Source organism: Pseudophryne corroboree, chromosome 1 (genome assembly GCF_028390025.1).
Source record: "Pseudophryne corroboree isolate aPseCor3 chromosome 1, aPseCor3.hap2, whole genome shotgun sequence".
NCBI lineage: Eukaryota > Metazoa > Chordata > Amphibia > Anura > Myobatrachidae > Pseudophryne > Pseudophryne corroboree.
Window position 1 is genome coordinate 1,203,986,984 of NC_086444.1, and position 18,981 is coordinate 1,204,005,964.

An 18,981-nucleotide genomic window follows, 5' to 3' on the forward strand; every position below is an offset into this window, starting at 1 on the left:
GGTTTTGACCAGGGTAGGAATGACCTCTTCCGGAATGCCTTTTTCCCTTAGGATCCGGCTTTCCACCGCCATGCCGACAAACGCAGCTGCGGTAAGTCTTGGAACAGACATGGTACTTGCTGAAGCAAGTCCCTTCTTAGCGGCAGAGGCCATAAGACCTCTGTAAGCATCTCTTGAAGTTCCGGGTACCAAGTCCTTCTTGGCCAATCCGGAGCCATGAGTATAGTTCTTACTCCTCTACGTCTTATAATTCTCAGCACCGTAGGTATGAGAAGCAGAGGAGGGAACACATACACCGACTGGTACACCCACGGTGTTACCAGAACGTCCACAGCTATTGCCTGAGGGTCTCTTGACCTGGCGCAATACCTGTCCCGTTTTTTGTTCAGACGGGACGCCATCATGTCCACCTTTGGTATTTCCCAACGGTTTACAATCATGTGGAAAAAACTTCCCGATGAAGTTTCCACTCTCCCGGGTGGAAGTCGTGCCTGCTGAGGAAGTCTGCTTCCCAGTTTCCATTCCCGGGATGAAACACTGCTGACAGTGCTATCACATGATTTTCCGCCCAGCGAAAAGTCCTTGCAGTTTTTGCCATTGCCCTCCTGCTTCTTGTGTCGCCCTGTCTGTTTACGTGGGCGACTGCCGTGATGTTTTTCCCACTGGATCAATACCGGCTGACCTTGAAGCAGAGGTCTTGCTAAGCTTAGAGCATTATAAATTTACCCTTAGCTCCAGTATATTTATGTGGAGAAAAGTCTCCAGACTTGATCACACTCCCTGGAAATTTTTTCCTTGTGTGACTGCTCCCCAGCCTCTCGGGCTGGGCTCCGTGGTCACCAGCATCCAATCCTGAATGCCGAATCTGCGGCCCTCTAGAAGATGAGCACTCTATAACCACCACAGGAGAGACACCCTTGTCCTTGGATATAGGGTTATCCGCTGATGCATCTGAAGATGCGATCCGGACCATTTGTCCAGCAGATCCCACTGAAAAGTTCTCGCGTGAAATCTGCCGAATGGAATTGCTTCGTAGGAAGCCACCATTTTTACCAGGACCCTTGTGCAATGATGCACTGTTTTTAGGAGGTTCCTGACTAGCTCGGATAACTCCCTGGCTTTCTCTTCCGGGAGAAACACCTTTTTCTGGACTGTGTCCAGAATCATCCCTAGGCACAGCAGACGTGTCGTCGGGATCAGCTGCGATTTTGGAATATTTAGAATCCACCCGTGCTGTTGTAGCAGTATCCGAGATAGTGCTACTCCGACCTCCAACTGTTCCCTGGACTATGCCCTTATCAGGAGATCATCCAAGTAAGGGATAATTAAGACGCCTTTTCTTCGAAGAAGAATCATCATTTCGGCCATTACCTTGGTAAAGACCCGGGGTGCCGTGGACAATCCAAACGGCAGCGTCTGAAACTGATAGTGACAGTTCTGCACCACGAACCTGAGGTACCCTTAGTGAGAAGGGCAAATTTGGGACATAGAGGTAAGCATCCCTGATGTCCCGGGACACTATATAGTCCCCTTCTTCCTGGTTCGTTATCACTGCTCTGAGTGACTCCATCTTGATTTGAACCTTTGTAAGTGTTCAAAAAATTTTTTAGAATAAGTCTCACCTAGCCTTCTGGCTTCAGTACCACAATATAGTGTGGAATAATACCCCTTTTCTTGTAGTAGGAGGGGTAATTTAATTATCACCTGCTGGGAATACAGCTTGTGAATTTTTTCCCATACTGCCTCCTTGTCGGAGGGAGACCTTGGTAAAGCAGACTTCAGGAGCCTGTGAAGGGGAAACGTCTCGACATTCCAATTTGTACCCCTGGGATACTACTTGTAGGATCCAGGGGTCCTGTACGGTCTCAGCGCCATGCTGATAACTTGTCAGAAGCGGTGGAACGCTTCTGTTCCTGGGAATGGGCTGCCTGCTGCAGTCTTCTTCCCTTTCCTCTATCCCTGGGCAGATATGATCTTATAGGGACGAAAGGACTGAGGCTGAAAAGACGGTGTCTTTTTCTGCAGAGATGTGACTTAGGGTAAAAACGGCGGATTTTCCAGCAGTTGCCGTGGCCACCAGGTCCGATGGACCGACCCCAAATAACTCCTCTTCCTTTATACGGCAATACACCTTTGTGCCGTTTGGAATCTGCATCACCTGACCACTGTCGTGTCCATAACATCTTCTGGCCGATATGGACCTCGCATTTACTCTTGATGCCAGAGTGCAAATATCCCTCTGTGCATCTCGCATATATAGAAATGCATCCTTTAAATGCTCTATAGTCAATAAAATACTGTCCCTGTCAAGGGTATCAATATTTTTAGTCAGGGAATCCGACCAAGCCACCCCAGCTCTGCACATCCAGGCTGAGGCGATCGCTGGTCGCAGTATAACACCAGTATGTGTGTATATACTTTTTATGATATTTTCCAGCCTCCTGTCAGCTGGTCCTTGAGGACGGCCCTATCTATAGAAGGTACCGCCACTTGTTTTGATAAGCGTGTGAGCGCCTTATCCACCCTAAGGGGTGTTTCCCAACGCGCCCTAACTTCTGGCGGGAAAGGGTATACCGCCCATAATTTTCTATCGGGGGGAACCCACGCATCATCACACACTTTATTTAATTTATCTGATTCAGGAAAAACTACGGTAGTTTTTTCACATCCCACATAATACCCTCTTTTGTGGTACTTGTAGTATCAGAAATATGTAACACCTCCTTCATTGCCTTTAACGTGTGGCCCTAATAAGGAATACGTTTGTTTATTCACCGTCGACACTGGATTCAGTGTCCCTGTCTGTGTCTGTGTCGACCGACTAAAGTAAACGGGCGTTTTAAAACCCCTGACGGTGTTTTTGAGACGTCTGGACCGGTACTAATTGTTTGTCGGCCGTCTCATGTCGTCAACCGACCTTGCAGCGTGTTGACATTATCACGTAATTCCCTAAATAAGCCATCCATTCCGGTGTCGACTCCCTAGAGAGTGACATCACCATTACAGGCAATTGCTCCGCCTCCTCACCAACATCGTCCTCATACATGTCGACACACACGTACCGACACACAGCACACACACAGGGAATGCTCTGATAGAGGACAGGACCCACTAGCCCTTTGGAGAGACAGAGGGAGAGTTTACCAGTACACACCAAAAACGCTATAATTATATAGGGACAACCTTATATAAGTGTTTTCCCTTATAGCATCTTTTTTATATATTTCTAACGCCAAATTAGTGGCCCCCCCTCTCTGTTTTAACCCTGTTTCTGTAGTGCAGTGCAGGGGAGAGCCTGAGAGCCTTCCCTCCAGCCTTTCTGTGAGGGAAAATGGCGCTGTGTGCTGAGGAGATAGGCCCCGCCCCTTTTTCGGCGGCCTCGTCTCCCGCTCTTAACGGATTCTGGCAGGGGTTAAATATCTCCATATAGCCTCCGGAGGCTATATGTGAGGTATTTTTAGCCAAAATAGGTATTCATTTGCCTCCCAGGGCGCCCCCCTCCCAGCGCCCTGCACCCTCAGTGACTGCCGTGTGAAGTGTGCTGAGAGGAAAATGGCGCACAGCTGCAGTGCTGTGCGCTACCTTTAGAAGACTGAGGAGTCTTCTGCCGCCGATTCTGGACCTCTTCTTACTTCAGCATCTGCAAGGGGGCCGGCGGCAAGGCTCCGGTGACCATCCAGGCTGTACCTGTGATCGTCCCTCTGGAGCTGATGTCCAGTAGCCAAGAAGCCAATCCATCCTGCACGCAGGTGAGTTCACTTCTTCTCCCCTAAGTCCCTCGTTGCAGTGATCCTGTTGCCAGCAGGACTCACTGTAAAATAAAAACCTAAGCTAAACTTTTCTAAGCAGCTCTTTAGGAGAGCCACCTAGATTGCACCCTTCTCGGCCGGGCACAAAAATCTAACTGGCTTGGAGGAGGGTCATAGGGGGAGGAGCCAGTGCACACCACCTGATCGGAAAGCTTTACTTTTGTGCCCTGTCTCCTGCGGAGCCGCTATTCCCCATGGTCCTTTCAGGAACCCCAGCATCCACTAGGACGATAGAGAAAATACAAGTAGATATAATACTCCACAGAGAAATAAAATGAAACATAATGGTGCGACACCGGCTGGCTGGCACTGACTGTCCGCTATAGCATATCCCTGAGTCCTAGCTGCCCCTGCTCCCTATCACTGCTTACATATCTCCAACCTGTCCCTGACCCAGTGGCGGAACTAGAGTGGTGGGCCTAGGTGCATATGTATTCCCCCCCCCCCCCCCCCACACACACACACACCCAATACTTTGCACCCACCGGTACCTACACCCTGGTTTTGAGTGGGCCACTCTGAAAAGTACAAGAGATTTATGGGGGCCAAAAAATTGAGTTTTAATATAACACAACTAAAGTTTCAAATGTAAACATGTGCCATCAGAGCCACATCTGCCTCTTTCCATGCCATCACTCTCTCTCTACATGCAGGACACAAGCATTTTTCAGACATGTCCTAATGCTCACCAGCTACGGTCAGTAGTGCCCCTTATTCACATTACGCCACACAGTATAAACCAAATTCACATTATGCCACACAGTATGAGCCGAAATTCACGTTACACCACACAGTATGAGTCAAAATGAATATTATGCCACACAGTAGGAGACAAATTTTACATTATGCCACACAGTAAGAGTCGAAATTCACGTTACGACACACAGTGGGTCAGATGTACTAAGGGGTCTATTTACTAAGCCTCGGATGATAAAGTACCAGCCAATCAGATCCTACCATGTCACAGGCTGTGTTTGAAAAATGAGTTAGGAGCTGGTTGGCTGGGACTTTAATCACCATCCACTCTCCATTCAAGGCTTAGTAAATATACCCCTAAGTCTTGAAAAGTGATAAAATGGAGAGAGTTAAACTACCAACCAACCAGCTCCTGTCATTTTTCAAACATAGCCTGTAACATGGCAGTAAGGAGCTTTTTGGCTGGTCCTTTTATCACTCTCCATTTTATCACTTTTCAAGGCCATCTGGCCCAGTATGAGCCAAAATTTACATTATAACACACCGTATGAGGATAAATTGAGGATAAATTGAAGTTATGCCACACAGTATGAGCCAAAATTTACATCACGCCACACAGTATGAGCTGAAATTCACGTTATGCCACACAGTATGAGCTGAAATTCACGTTATGCCACACAGTATGAGCTGAAATTCACGTTATGCCACACAGTATGAGCTGAAATTCACGTTATGCCACACAGTATGAGGATACATTCAAGTTATGCCACACGGTATGAGCCAAAATTCACATTATAACACACCGTATGAGGATAAATTCAAGTTATGCCACACAGTATGATGCAAAATTCACATTACGCCACACAGCAGTAGCCGAAATTCACGTAATTCCACACACCATGAGCCAGTCTGTTAGGTTCCCTCTCTCATTTTTCCCATGTTCATTGACATGACAGGGGTGCAGGCAATGCGGGACCCTGTAATAACTGTACTCAGTATCTGCAGGTCACCTCCACACTTCCTGTTCCTGGCCCCATCTGTCTTATTATGCTTACCCCCCTCATTACTGGTCCCCTTCATTCCAGTCACTGTTGCAAAATAATAAATTTTACATATAAAATTCATAAATTTGTAAATTAAAGATGCCCGGGTGCCCTCGGGGGGGGGGGGGGGGGTAATAATAGATATAGATACAGACCGCGGCACTCACGGGGCTAACCCTTAATACCACCACAGGGATGTGTACTGACAAAATTTTAGAAATAAAATGAAACATTGACTGACTTTAGAAGTACTAGATGTCCTATTGAGAGATGTTGCACCTGAGGTGGTTTTGAGCGTTATCCCCGTGGGTGCCGCGGCCTCTCTCTCTCTCTCTATATGTGTGTATATGTATATATATATATATATATATATATATATATATATATATATATATATATATACACACACACATACACAGACACACAAATACACACTGCTAAAGTAGACATGTAAAGAAAAGTGTGTGTATATATATGTATACTGTATACACACATGCACATATAATAGAAATGTAAAATAAATATATGTACGCACATAAAACAGATATGTAAATAAGTCAAGTACATGTAAAACAGAAATGTAAATAAATACATCTATACACACACACGTAAAATTTTATATATATATATATATATATATATATATATATACACACACACACACACAAAGAAAAATTATAAAATTATCAATAGAAAAGTGTGCTTACCTATTATCCTTTAGATGGATTATGTGGCGCTGTATATGGTCTTCGCCACTGATCTCAGCGACCAGCCATAGTGGGATGGGGGTGGCAGAGGAACACATGAGGAAGCAGCAGAGGTACACAGAAAGGGGCAGGGGCACATGGGGAAGGGGAGGGGGTGAAGATAGTGTCAGAATTACAGAAGGCAAATGGGCCGAGGCACAGAGGAGGGAAGTGGCAGAGGCACATATGGGAGAGAGAGCTGAGGCACATATGGGAGAGGGAGCTGAGGCACATATGGGAGAGGGAGCTGAGGCACATATGGGAGAGGGAGTTGAGGCACAGAAGGGTGGGGAGAGCAAACTCAGAGGTGGAGTGGGGGAGGAGCAGAGATACAGTTGGGGAATGTCTTCTGAGTGTCTCAGTCTCCCTCTGTCTAGCCCAGTCAGGGGAAGCAGGGGACGAGGAAGGAGCTGTCATATGGGGGCGGGGCAACATGAGTGAGGAGAGAGGAAGCTGAAGTGAACTAGTTCAAGTGAGGAATGAATACATCCCCTGGGGGAGGGGGGCGCACAACCCCCATGTAACCCTGTTTAAACCTGGATCCAACGCAAAAGCTGACAGAGGGACACGCTGTGCTGATGATAATGGCTGCTTTTTGCTCACACTGTCACAGGCATACAATCTGCCTCTGAGTGAGAAGCAGGCTGCAGCCATTATCATCAGCATCAGCGTGTCCCTCTGTCAGTTGTCCTTCCAGTAATCACCTTACCCCACCACCAGCCACCAAGTCTGCAGGTTATTCCTGCACCTCTCATCTGACTCGGCTCCACCTGCTGGCCGCTTCATCAGTCGGCCCGGACTCTCAGCACACTGAATGTCTTTGAGAAGTTGCACTCTGGGAGGCTCCCTCAGCTCCACCCGCTATGAGCCTCATCATGCAGCCCGGCCCCTTCAGCTTGTTGCCTGGCCATACAGTGCGCACCCACGGTTCCATTAAATAACGCGGTCCGGTTCCGCAGTATACCCGAACGGCTGCCTGTCAGGAGGGGAGAGAGAGTCACCCGGACAACGTGGCCCCACCAACGCACCATTATGAGGGGGGTGCCGGACATTAGGGGGTGCCTGTGCGCACCAGGCACCCCCCGTGCGCACGCCTATGATAATAATGTTATTTATGCAATGCTCCATGGGGGTAATTCTGAGTTGATCGCAGCAGGAACTTAGGCCCTCATTCCCAGTTGTTCGCTCGTAAGAATTTTTCGCAATGGAGCGATTAGTCGCAAACTGCGCAAATTTCTATTCGCAATTCTGCTAATCTTGCGTTCGCAATTCTGATATGCTAACATTCACTCCCAGTAGGCGGCGGCTTAGTGTGTGCAATGCTGCTAAAAGCAGCTAACGAGCGAACAACTCCGAATGAGGGCCTTAGTTAGCAGTTGGGCAAAACCATGTGCACTCACTGCAGGGGAGGCAGATGTAACATGTGCAGAGAGAGTTAGATTTGGGTGGGGTGAGTTCAATCTGCAATCTAAGTTGCAGTGTAAAAATAAAGCAGCCAGTATACTATTTACCCTGCACAGAAACAAAATAACCCACCCAAATCTAACTCTCTCTGCACATGTTATATCTGCCTCCCCTGCAGTGCACATGGTTTTGCCCAACTGCTAAAAAATGCCCTGCTGCGATCAACTTGGAATTACCCCCCATGTGTGTTATTTATTGAACCGATTGGTTCCACCATGGATTGTTGCAGTTAGTGTTCATCTTATTAAAGTTTTTTACACATTTGCACAGATTTCGGTATGTTGCTCCATCTTTACTGCAGTACTGGGAGATTGCACCCTGGTGTTCATTAGTTGCAATCGAGATTGCACCCTGTAGCTGAGCGTTCACAATTCTTGTTAGCAGGGGCGGCTCCAGAGGAGGGGCTGCACCTCAATTCAGATTTCAATAGTGGAGGCACACCAACTGCCAGTGAGGCAGTCTGAAATGACAGTTGGTGGCCATTGGTGTGACTCCCCTATTTGAAATTTAAACTGACCTGCAGCCACACTTCTGGAGGCGCCACTGTTTGGGAGTGTGAATCAGGAATTTCTCTAACGTCCTAGAGGATGCTGGGGACTCCGTAAGGACCATGGGGATAGACGGGCTCCGCAGGAGACATGGGCACTTTAAGAAAGAATTTAGTTCTGGGTGTGTACTGGCTCCTCTCTCTATGCCCCTCCTCCAGACCTCAGTTTGATACTGTGCCCAGAGGAGCTGGGTGCTGTTCAGTGAGCTCTCCTGAGTTTGCTGAGAGAAAGTATTTTGTTAGGTTTTTTATTTTCAGAGAGGTCTGCTGGCAACAGACTCCCTGCATCGTAAGACAGAGGGGAGAGAAGCAGCCCTACTCTCTGAAGCTAGGTCCTGCTTCTTAGGCTACTGGACACCATTAGCTTCAGAGGGATTGGTACGCAGGATCTCACCCTCGCCGTCCGTCCCAGAGTCGCGCCGCCGTCCCCCTTGCAGAGCCGGAAGACAGAATCCGGGTGAGTATGAGAAGGAAAGAAGACTTCACAGGCGGCAGAAGACTTCATGATCTTCACTAGAGGTAACGCACAGCACTGCAGCTGTGCGCCATTGCTCCACACTCCTCACATACTCCGGTCACTGTAAGGGTGAAGGGCGCAGAGGGGGGGGCGCCCTGGGCAGCATTTGGGACCTCATATTGGCAAAAAGAACACATATATACAGCTAGGCACTGTATATATGTATGAGCCCCCGCCAAAATTACTGTTTAAGCGGGACAGAAGCCCGCCGCCGAGGGGGCGGGGCTTCTCCCTCAGCACTCACCAGCGCCATTTTTTCTCCACAGCACCGCTGAGAGGAAGCTCCCCGGGCTCTCCCCTGCTGATACACGGTAGAAGAGGGTTGAAAAGAGAAGGGGGGCACATAATTAGACGCAAAAATATTACATACAGCAGCTACTGGGTTAACATTAAGTTACTGTGTTATTCCTGGGATATTATAGCGCTGGGGTGTGTGCTCGCATACTCTCTCTCTGTCTCTCCAAAGGGCCTGGTGGGGGAACTGTCTTCAGAAAGGACATTCCCTGTGTGTGTGTGTGTGTGTGTGTGTGTGTGTGTGTGTGTGTGTGTGTGTGTGTGTGGTGTGTCAGTACGCTTGTGTCGACATGTCTGATGAGGAAGGCTATGTGGGAGAGGAGCGGGAGCAAATGAATGTGGTGTCTCCGTCGACGGCGCCGACACCTGATTGGATGGATATGTGGAAGGTTTTAAATGATAATGTTAATTCCTTGCATAAAAGACTTGACAAGGCTGATGCATTGGGGCGGTCAGGGTCTCAACCCGTGCCTGACCCTATGTCGCAGGGACCGTCGGGGTCTCTTAAGCGCCCACTATCCCAAATTGTTGACACAGATACCGACATGGATTCTGACTCCAGTGTCGACTACAATGATGCAAAGTTACAGCCAAAACTGGCTAAATCCCTTCGATATATGATTATAGCAATAAAGGATCTTTTGCACATCACAGAGGAAACCCCTGTCCCTGACACGAGGGTGTATATGTATAAGGGAAAGAAGCCTGAGGTAACTTTTCCCCCCTCACACGAACTGAATGAGTTATGTGAAAAAGCTTAGGAATCTCCAGATAAAAAACTGCAGATTTCCAAACGGATTCTTATGGCGTATCCTTTCCCACCAACGGATAGGTTACGATGGGAATCCTCCCCTAGGGTGGACAAAGCTTTAACACGCTTATCCAAAAAGGTAGCCCTGCCGTCCCAGGATACGGCTACCCTCAAAGATGCTGCTGATCGCAAACAGGAGGGTATCCTGAAGTCCATTTATACACATTCGGGTACCTTACTAAGACCGGCAATTGCGTCGGCCTGGATGTGTAGTGCTGTAGCGCAGGGCCGTAACTACGTGTGTGCCAAGTGGGCTTGGCACACAGCGCAGTTGCCCTGAGGGCACACGGCCAGCGGCATGTAATGAGTCAAATTGACTCATTACATGCCGCCTCTGAAGTTTGCGCCGTGCGCCGCCGCCGCACTGAGGAGAGCAGCGCTGGGCAGCGGAGAAGGAGGAGGAGGGACGGGGACTGGAGCCGCAGCAGCGCTATTTCATTGGTAGTAAGCGCCGCTGCAGCATCCCCCTCTCCTTCCATATTGGCTGCCCGGCGCTGCTGTGGATGCTGGGATGCGGTTCCTCCATCCCAGCATCCACAGCAGCGCCGGGCAGCCAATACGGAAGGAGAGGGGGATGCTGCAGCGGCGCTTACTACCAATGAAATAGCGCTGCTGCGGCTCCAGTCCCCCTCCCTCCTCCTCCTTCTCACCTGCCTGCACCGAGGGAGCTGCAAGAGGAGCCTGTCAGTGGGGAGATGGTAAGTATGCTCTCTCAGGGGGACACCGTCTGCCATAATGTGTAAAAAGGGGGCCTGGCTGCCGTAATGTGTAAAAAGGGGACCTGGCTGCCGCAATGTGTAAAAAGGGGGCCTGGCTGCCGCAATGTGTAAAAAGGGGGCCTGCCTGCCGCAATGTGTAAAAAGGTGGACTGGCTGCCGCAATGTGTAAAAAGGGGGACTGGCTGCCGCAATGTGTAAAAAGGGGACCTGGCTGCCGCAATGTGTAAAAAGGGGGACTGGCTGCCGCAATGTGTAAAAAGGGGGACTGGCTGCCGCAATGTGTAAAAAGGGGGACTGGCTGCCGCAATGTGTTAAAAGGGAGACTGTCTGCTGTAATGTATAAAAAGGGGGACGCTGTCTGCTGTAATGTATAAAAGGGGCTCTACCTGGTGTAGTGGCGCTACTGTGCAGCGTAATTTGAATAATGTAGACTACTGTGCACCGTAGTATGAATTGCTATTATTTTGTGGCCACGCCCCTTCCCCATGAAGCCACGCCCCAATATATTTTTCGCACGCCTACGACGCGCACTGCCCCTATCTTACATGGGGGGGGGGCGCCAATGTCGTTTCTTGCACACAGCGCTAAAATGCCTAGTACGGCACTGCTGTAGCGGCATGGACGGATACCTTATCTGAGGAATTTGATACCCTAGATAAGGATACTGTGTTATTGACCCTGGGGCATATTAAAGACGCTGTCCTATATATGAGAGATGCTCAAAGAGACATTAGTCTACTGGGTTCTAGAATAAACGCTATGTCGATTTCTGCCAGAAGGGTCCTGTGGACTCGGCAATGGACAGGTGATGCCGACTCAAAAAGGCACATGGAGGTTTTACCTTACAGGGGTGAGGAATTGTTCGGGGAAGGTCTCTCGGACCTGGTCTCCACAGCTACAGCTGGAAAGTCACATTTTTTGCCTTATGTTCCCTCACAACCTAAGAGAGCAACGCATTATCAAATGCAGTCCTTTCATTCACAAAGAAACAAGAAAGTCCAAGGTGCGTCCTTTCTTGCCAGAGGTAGGGGCAGAGGAAAGAAGCTGCACAACACAGCTAGTTCCCAGGAACAGAAGTCCTCCCCGGCCTCTGCAAAATCCACCGCATGACGCTGGGGCTCCACTGGTGGAGTCGGGCCCAGTGGGGGCACGTCTTCGGAATTTCAGCCACATGTGGGTTCACTCACAGGTGGATCCCTGGGCAATAGAAATTGTGTCTCAGGGTTACAAGCTGGAATTCGAAGAGGTGCCTCCTCGCCGATATTTCAAATCGGCCCTACCAGCTTCCCCCCTAGAGAGGGAGATAGTGTTAAATGCAATACAAAAATTGTATCTTCAGCAGGTGGCGGTCAAGGTTCCCCTCCTTCAACAGGGAAGGGGTTATTATTCGACCATGTTTGTAGTCCCGAAACCGGACGGTTCGGTCAGACCCATATTGAATTTAAAATCTCTAAACCTATACTTGAAAAGGTTCAAGTTCAAAATGGAATCGCTAAGAGCGGTCATCGCAAGCCTGGAAGAGGGGGATTTTATGGTGTCACTGGACCTTCATGTCCCCATTTATCCACTTCATCAGGCGTACCTAAGATTTGCGGTACAGGATTGTCATTACCAATTTCAGACGTTGCCGTTTGGTCTCTCAACGGCCCCGAGGATTTTCACCAAGGTAATGGTGGAAATGATGGTGCTCCTGCGGAAGCAAGGTGTCACAATTATCCCGTACTTGGACGATCTCCTCATAAAAGCGAGATCAAGAGAGCAGTTGCTGAACAGCGTATCTCTTTCACTGAAAGTGTTACAGCAACACGGCTGGATTCTCAATATTCCAAAATCGCAGTTGGTTCCTACGACTCGACTGCCTTTCTTGGGCATGATTCTGGACACAACCCAGAAAAGGGTTTATCTTCCGATAGAAAAAGCCCAAGAACTTATGACTCTGGTCAGGAACCTTTTGAAATCAAGACAGGTGTCAGTGCATCACTGCACTCGAGTCCTGGGAAAGATGGTGGCATCATACGAGGCCATTCCCTTTGGCAGGTTCCATGCAAGGACTTTCCAATGGGATCTGCTGGACAAGTGGTCCGGGTCACATCTACAGATGCATCGGTTGGTCACCCTGTCCCCCAGGGCCAGGGTGTCACTCCTATGGTGGCTACAGAGTGCTCACCTTCTCGAGGGCCGCAGATTCGGCATTCAAGATTGGATCCTGGTGACCACGGACGCAAGCCTCCGAGGTTGGGGAGCAGTCACACAGGGAAGAAATTTCCAAGGTCTTTGGACAAGTCAAGAGACTTGTCTTCACATCAACATCCTGGAACTAAGGGCCATATAAAATGCCCTACGTCAAGCGGAAACCTTACTTCGCGACCAACCAGTTCTGATCCAGTCAGACAACATCACCGCAGTGGCTCATGTAAACCGCCAAGGCGGCACAAGGACTAGAGTGGCAATGGCGGAGGCCACCAGAATTCTTCGCTGGGCGGAGAATCATGTAAGCGCACTGTCAGCAGTGTTCATTCCGGGAGTGGACAACTGGGAAGCAGACTTCCTCAACAGACACGACCTACACCCGGGAGAGTGGGGACTTCATCCAGAAGTCATCGCACAGATTGTGCGTCGGTGGGAACTGCCACAGATAGACTTGATGGCGTCCCGCCTCAACAAAAAGCTACAGAGGTATTGCGCCAGGTCCAGAGACCCTCAGGCAGTAGCGGTAGACGTCCTAGTGACACCATGGGTGTTCCGGTCCGCCTATGTATTTCCTCCTCTTCCTCTCATATCCAAGGTTTTGAGGATAATAAGAAGAAAAGGAGTGAAAACAATCCTCATTGTTCCAGATTGGCCACGACGGACCTGGTATCCAGATCTGCAGGAAATGCTCACAGAAGATTTGTGGCCTCTTCCTCTAAGACAGGACCTGTTGCAACAGGGACCCTGTCTGTTCCAAGACTTACCGCGGCTGCGTTTGACGGCATGGCGGTTGAACGCCGGATCCTAGCAGAAAAAGGCATTCCGGTTGAGGTTATCCCTACGCTGATAAAGGCTAGGAAGGAAGTAACAGCGAAACATTATCACCGTATATGGCGAAGATATGTTTCTTGGTGTGAGACCAAGAATGCTCCTACGGAAGAATTCCATCTGGGCCGTTTCCTTCACTTCCTACAAACTGGAGTGGATTTGGGCCTTAAATTAGGCTCCATTAAGGTCCAGATTTCGGCCCTATCCATTTTCTTTCAAAAAGAATTGGCTTCTCTCCCAGAAGTTCAGACTTTTGTAAAGGGAGTAATGCATATTCAGCCTCATTTTGTGCCTCCGGTGGCGCCTTGGGACCTTAACGTGGTGTTAAGTTTCCTAAAGTCACACTGGTTTGAACCACTTAAAACGGTGGAGTTGAAATATCTCACATGGAAGGTGGTCATGTTATTAGCCCTGGCTTCGGCTAGGCGAGTGTCGGAATTAGCGGCTTTGTCACATAAAAGCCCCTATCTGGTTTTCCATATGGATAGAGCGAAATTGCGGACACGTCCTCAGTTCCTGCCAAAAGTGGTTTCATCCTTTCATATGAACCAGCCTATTGTGGTGCCTGTGGCTACACGGGACTTAGAGGATTCCGAGTCCCTTGATGTGGTCAGGGCTTTGAAAATTTATATAGCCAGGACGGCTAGAGTCCGGAAAACAGAAGCACTGTTTGTTCTGTATGCAGCCAACAAGCTTGGCGGCCCTGCTTCAAAGCGGACTATTGCTCGCTGGATCTGTAACACGATTCAACAGGCGCATTCTACGGCAGGATTGCCGTTACCTAAATCGGTCAAGGCCCATTCCACTAGGAAAGTGGGCTCTTCTTGGGCGGCTGCCCGAGGGGTCTCGGCACTACAGCTGTGCCGAGCTGCTACTTGGTCGGGGTCAAACACCTTTGCAAAATTCTATAAGTTTGATACCCTGGCTGAGGAGGACCTCATGTTTGCTCAGTCGGTGCTGCAGAGTCATCCGCACTCTCCTGTCCGTTTGGGAGCTTTGGTATAATCCCCATGGTCCTTACGGAGTCCCCAGCATCCTCTAGGACGTTAGAGAAAATAAGATTTTAAACCTACCGGTAAATCTTTTTCTCGTAGTCCGTAGAGGATGCTGGGCGCCCGTCCCAAGTGCGGACAACTTCTGCAATACTTGTATATAGTTATTGCTTCGATAAGGGTTATGTTATAGTGGCATCGGTCCTGAATGATGCTATGTTGTTTTCATAGTGTTAACTGGGTTGTTATCACGAGTTATACGGTGTGATTGGTGTGGGCTGGTATGAATCTTACCCTGGATTAACAAAATCCTTTCCTCATAATGTCCATCTCCTCTTGGCACAGTTTCTCTAACTGAGGTCTGGAGGAGGGGCATAGAGGGAGGAGCCAGTGCACACCCAGAACTAAATTATTTCTTAAAGTGCCCATGTCTCCTGCGGAGCCCGTCTATCCCCATGGTCCTTACGGAGTCCCCAGCATCCTCTACGGACTACGAGAAAAAGATTTACCGGTAGGTTTAAAATCTTATTTTTTGCTCTTATTGCACAATACTCATCAAACAAGATCAGTGAATTGTGGTCTAGAACACAAAACAAGTTTAAATAAACTAGGTCAAATTCAGGGCTCTCAAGAAAATTCCTGGGCCCCGGAACAACAACGTCCTGCCCCCCCCCCCCCCCCGCCCCCTCCTGGAGGGGGTGTGACCACAGCATGCTGGTTACATTACAGTAGAAGGTTTTTTTTCCTGTAGCCAAAAGGCCATAACTTTTATTAACAAGCTTCAAACACTGATCCAGTCAATACATTTTATGCACAATTCGCCATATTGTATATCATGTAGAGATGAGCGCCTGAAATTTTTCGGGTTTTGTGTTTTGGTTTTGGGTTCGGTTCCGCGGCCGTGTTTTGGGTTCGACCGCGTTTTGGCAAAACCTCACCGAATTTTTTTTGTCGGATTCGGGTGTGTTTTGGATTCGGGTGTTTTTTTCAAAAAACCCTAAAAAACAGCTTAAATCATAGAATTTGGGGGTCATTTTGATCCCAAAGTATTATTAACCTCAAAAACCATAATTTCCACTCATTTTCAGTCTATTCTGAATACCTCACACCTCACAATATTATTTTTAGTCCTAAAATTTGCACCGAGGTCGCTGTGTGAGTAAGATAAGCGACCCTAGTGGCCGACACAAACACCGGGCCCATCTAGGAGTGGCACTGCAGTGTCACGCAGGATGTCCCTTCCAAAAAACCCTCCCCAAACAGCACATGACGCAAAGAAAAAAAGAGGCGCAATGAGGTAGCTGTGTGAGTAAGATTAGCGACCCTAGTGGCCGACACAAACACCGGGCCCATCTAGGAGTGGCACTGCAGTGTCACGCAGGATGTCCCTTCCAAAAAACCCTCCCTAAACAGCACATGACGCAAAGAAAAAAAGAGGCGCAATGAGGTAGCTGACTGTGTGAGTAAGATAAGCGACCCTAGTGGCCGACACAAACACCGGACCCATCTAGGAGTGTCACTGCAGTGTCACGCAGGATGTCCCTTCCAAAAAACCCTCCCCAAACAGCACATGACGCAAAGAAAAAAAGAGGCGCAATGAGGTAGCTGACTGTGTGAGTAAGATAAGCGACCCTAGTGGCCGACACAAACACCGGGCCCATCTAGGAGTGGCACTGCAGTGTCACGCAGGATGTCCCTTCCAAAAAACCCTCCCCAAACAGCACATGACGCAAAGAAAAAAAGAGGCGCAATGAGGTAGCTGACTGTGTGAGTAAGATTAGCGACCCTAGTGGCCGACACAAACACCGGGCCCATCTAGGAGTGGCACTGCAGTGTCACGCAGGATGGCCCTTCCAAAAAACCCTCCCCAAACAGCACATGACGCAAAGAAAAAAAGAGGCGCAATGAGGTAGCTGACTGTGTGAGTAAGATAAGCGACCCTAGTGGCCGACACAAACACCGGGCCCATCTAGGAGTGGCACTGCAGTGTCACGCAGGATGTCCCTTCCAAAAAACCCTCCCCAAACAGCACATGACGCAAAGAAAAAAAGAGGCGCAATGAGGTAGCTGTGTGAGTAAGATTAGCGACCCTAGTGGCCGACACAAACACCGGGCCCATCTAGGAGTGGCACTGCAGTGTCACGCAGGATGTCCCTTCCAAAAAACCCTCCCCAAACAGCACATGACGCAAAGAAAAAAAGAGGCGCAATGAGGAAGCTGTGTGAGTAAGATTAGCGACCCTAGTGGCCGACACAAACACCGGGCCCATCTAGGAGTGTCACTGCAGTGTCACGCAGGATGTCCCTTCCAAAAAACCCTCCCCAAACAGCACATGACGCAAAGAAAAAAAGAGGCGCAATGAGGTAGCTGACTGTGTGAGTAAGATAAGCGACCCTAGTGGCCGACACAAACACCGGGCCCATCTAGGAGTGTCACTGCAGTGTCACGCAGGATGTCCCTTCCAAAAAACCCTCCCCAAACAGCACATGACGCAAAGAAAAAAAGAGGCGCAATGAGGTAGCTGTGTGAGTAAGATTAGCGACCCTAGTGGCCGACACAAACACCGGGCCCATCTAGGAGTGGCACTGCAGTGTCACGCAGGATGGCCCTTCCAAAAAACCCTCCCCAAACAGCACATGACGCAAAGAAAAAAAGAGGCGCAATGAGGTAGCTGACTGTGTGAGTAAGATAAGCGACCCTAGTGGCCGACACAAACACCGGGCCCATCTAGGAGTGTCACTGCAGTGTCACGCAGGATGTCCCTTCCAAAAAACCCTGCCCAAACAGCACATGACGCAAAGAAAAAAAGAGGCGCAATGAGGTAGCTGACTGTGTGAGTAAGATAAGCGACCCTAGTGGCCGACACAAACACCGGGCCCATCTAGGAGTGTCACTGCAGTGTCACGCAGGATGTCCCTTCCAAAAAACCCTCCCCAAACAGCACATGACGCAAAGAAAAAAAGAGGCGCAATGAGGTAGCTGTGTGAGTAAGATTAGCGACCCTAGTGGCCGACACAAACACCGGGCCCATCTAGGAGTGGCACTGCAGTGTCACGCAGGATGTCCCTTCCAAAAAACCCTCCCCAAACAGCACATGACGCAAAGAAAAAAAGAGGCGCAATGAGGAAGCTGTGTGAGTAAGATTAGCGACCCTAGTGGCCGACACAAACACCGGGCCCATCTAGGAGTGTCACTGCAGTGTCACGCAGGATGTCCCTTCCAAAAAACCCTCCCCAAACAGCACATGACGCAAAGAAAAAAAGAGGCGCAATGAGGTAGCTGACTGTGTGAGTAAGATAAGCGACCCTAGTGGCCGACACAAACACCGGGCCCATCTAGGAGTGTCACTGCAGTGTCACGCAGGATGTCCCTTCCAAAAAACCCTCCCCAAACAGCACATGACGCAAAGAAAAAAAGAGGCGCAATGAGGTAGCTGTGTGAGTAAGATTAGCGACCCTAGTGGCCGACACAAACACCGGGCCCATCTAGGAGTGGCACTGCAGTGTCACGCAGGATGGCCCTTCCAAAAAACCCTCCCCAAACAGCACATGACGCAAAGAAAAAAAGAGGCGCAATGAGGTAGCTGACTGTGTGAGTAAGATAAGCGACCCTAGTGGCCGACACAAACACCGGGCCCATCTAGGAGTGTCACTGCAGTGTCACGCAGGATGTCCCTTCCAAAAAACCCTCCCCAAACAGCACATGACGCAAAGAAAAAAAGAGGCGCAATGAGGTAGCTGACTGTGTGAGTAAGATAAGCGACCCTAGTGGCCGACACAAACACCGGGCCCATCTAGGAGTGTCACTGCAGTGTCACGCAGGATGTCCCTTCCAAAAAACCCTCCCCAAACAGCACATGACGCAAAGAAAAAAAGAGGCGCAATGAGGTAGCTGACTGTGTGAGTAAGATAAGCGACCCTAGTGGCCGACACAAACACCGGGCCCATCTAGGAGTGGCACTGCAGTGTCACGCAGGATGTCCCTTCCAAAAAACCCTCCCCAAACAGCACATGACGCAAAGAAAAAAAGAGGCGCAATGAGGTAGCTGTGTGAGTAAGATTAGCGACCCTAGTGGCCGACACAAACACCGGGCCCATCTAGGAGTGGCACTGCAGTGTCACGCAGGATGGCCCTTCCAAAAAACCCTCCCCAAACAGCACATGACGCAAAGAAACATAAAAGAAAAAAGAGGTGCAAGATGGAATTGTCCTTGGGCCCTCCCACCAACCCTTATGTTGTATAAACAGGACATGCACACTTTAACCAACCCATCATTTCAGTGACAGGGTCTGCCACATGACTGTGACTGATATGACGGGTTGGTT

The 18,981-nt window shown here is 49.3% G+C and overlaps 1 long non-coding RNA gene across 3 annotated transcripts in view; it reads right to left on the reverse strand.

Annotated features, from left to right (window-relative positions):
* LOC135020681 (uncharacterized) overlaps positions 1-7,573 on the reverse strand; it is a 239,000-nt gene extending 231,427 nt beyond the window's left edge. Inside the window, exon 1 of one of the 3 annotated variants that reach the window (XR_010218087.1) lies at positions 7,004-7,573. This is a non-coding gene — a long non-coding RNA (uncharacterized LOC135020681). Of the gene's footprint in view, positions 1-6,255; positions 6,852-6,998 lie in introns of those variants that run through there. The other 2 variants (XR_010218136.1, XR_010218186.1) reach the window with 2 other exon arrangements.
* Between the last annotated feature and the right edge of the window lie 11,408 nt (positions 7,574-18,981).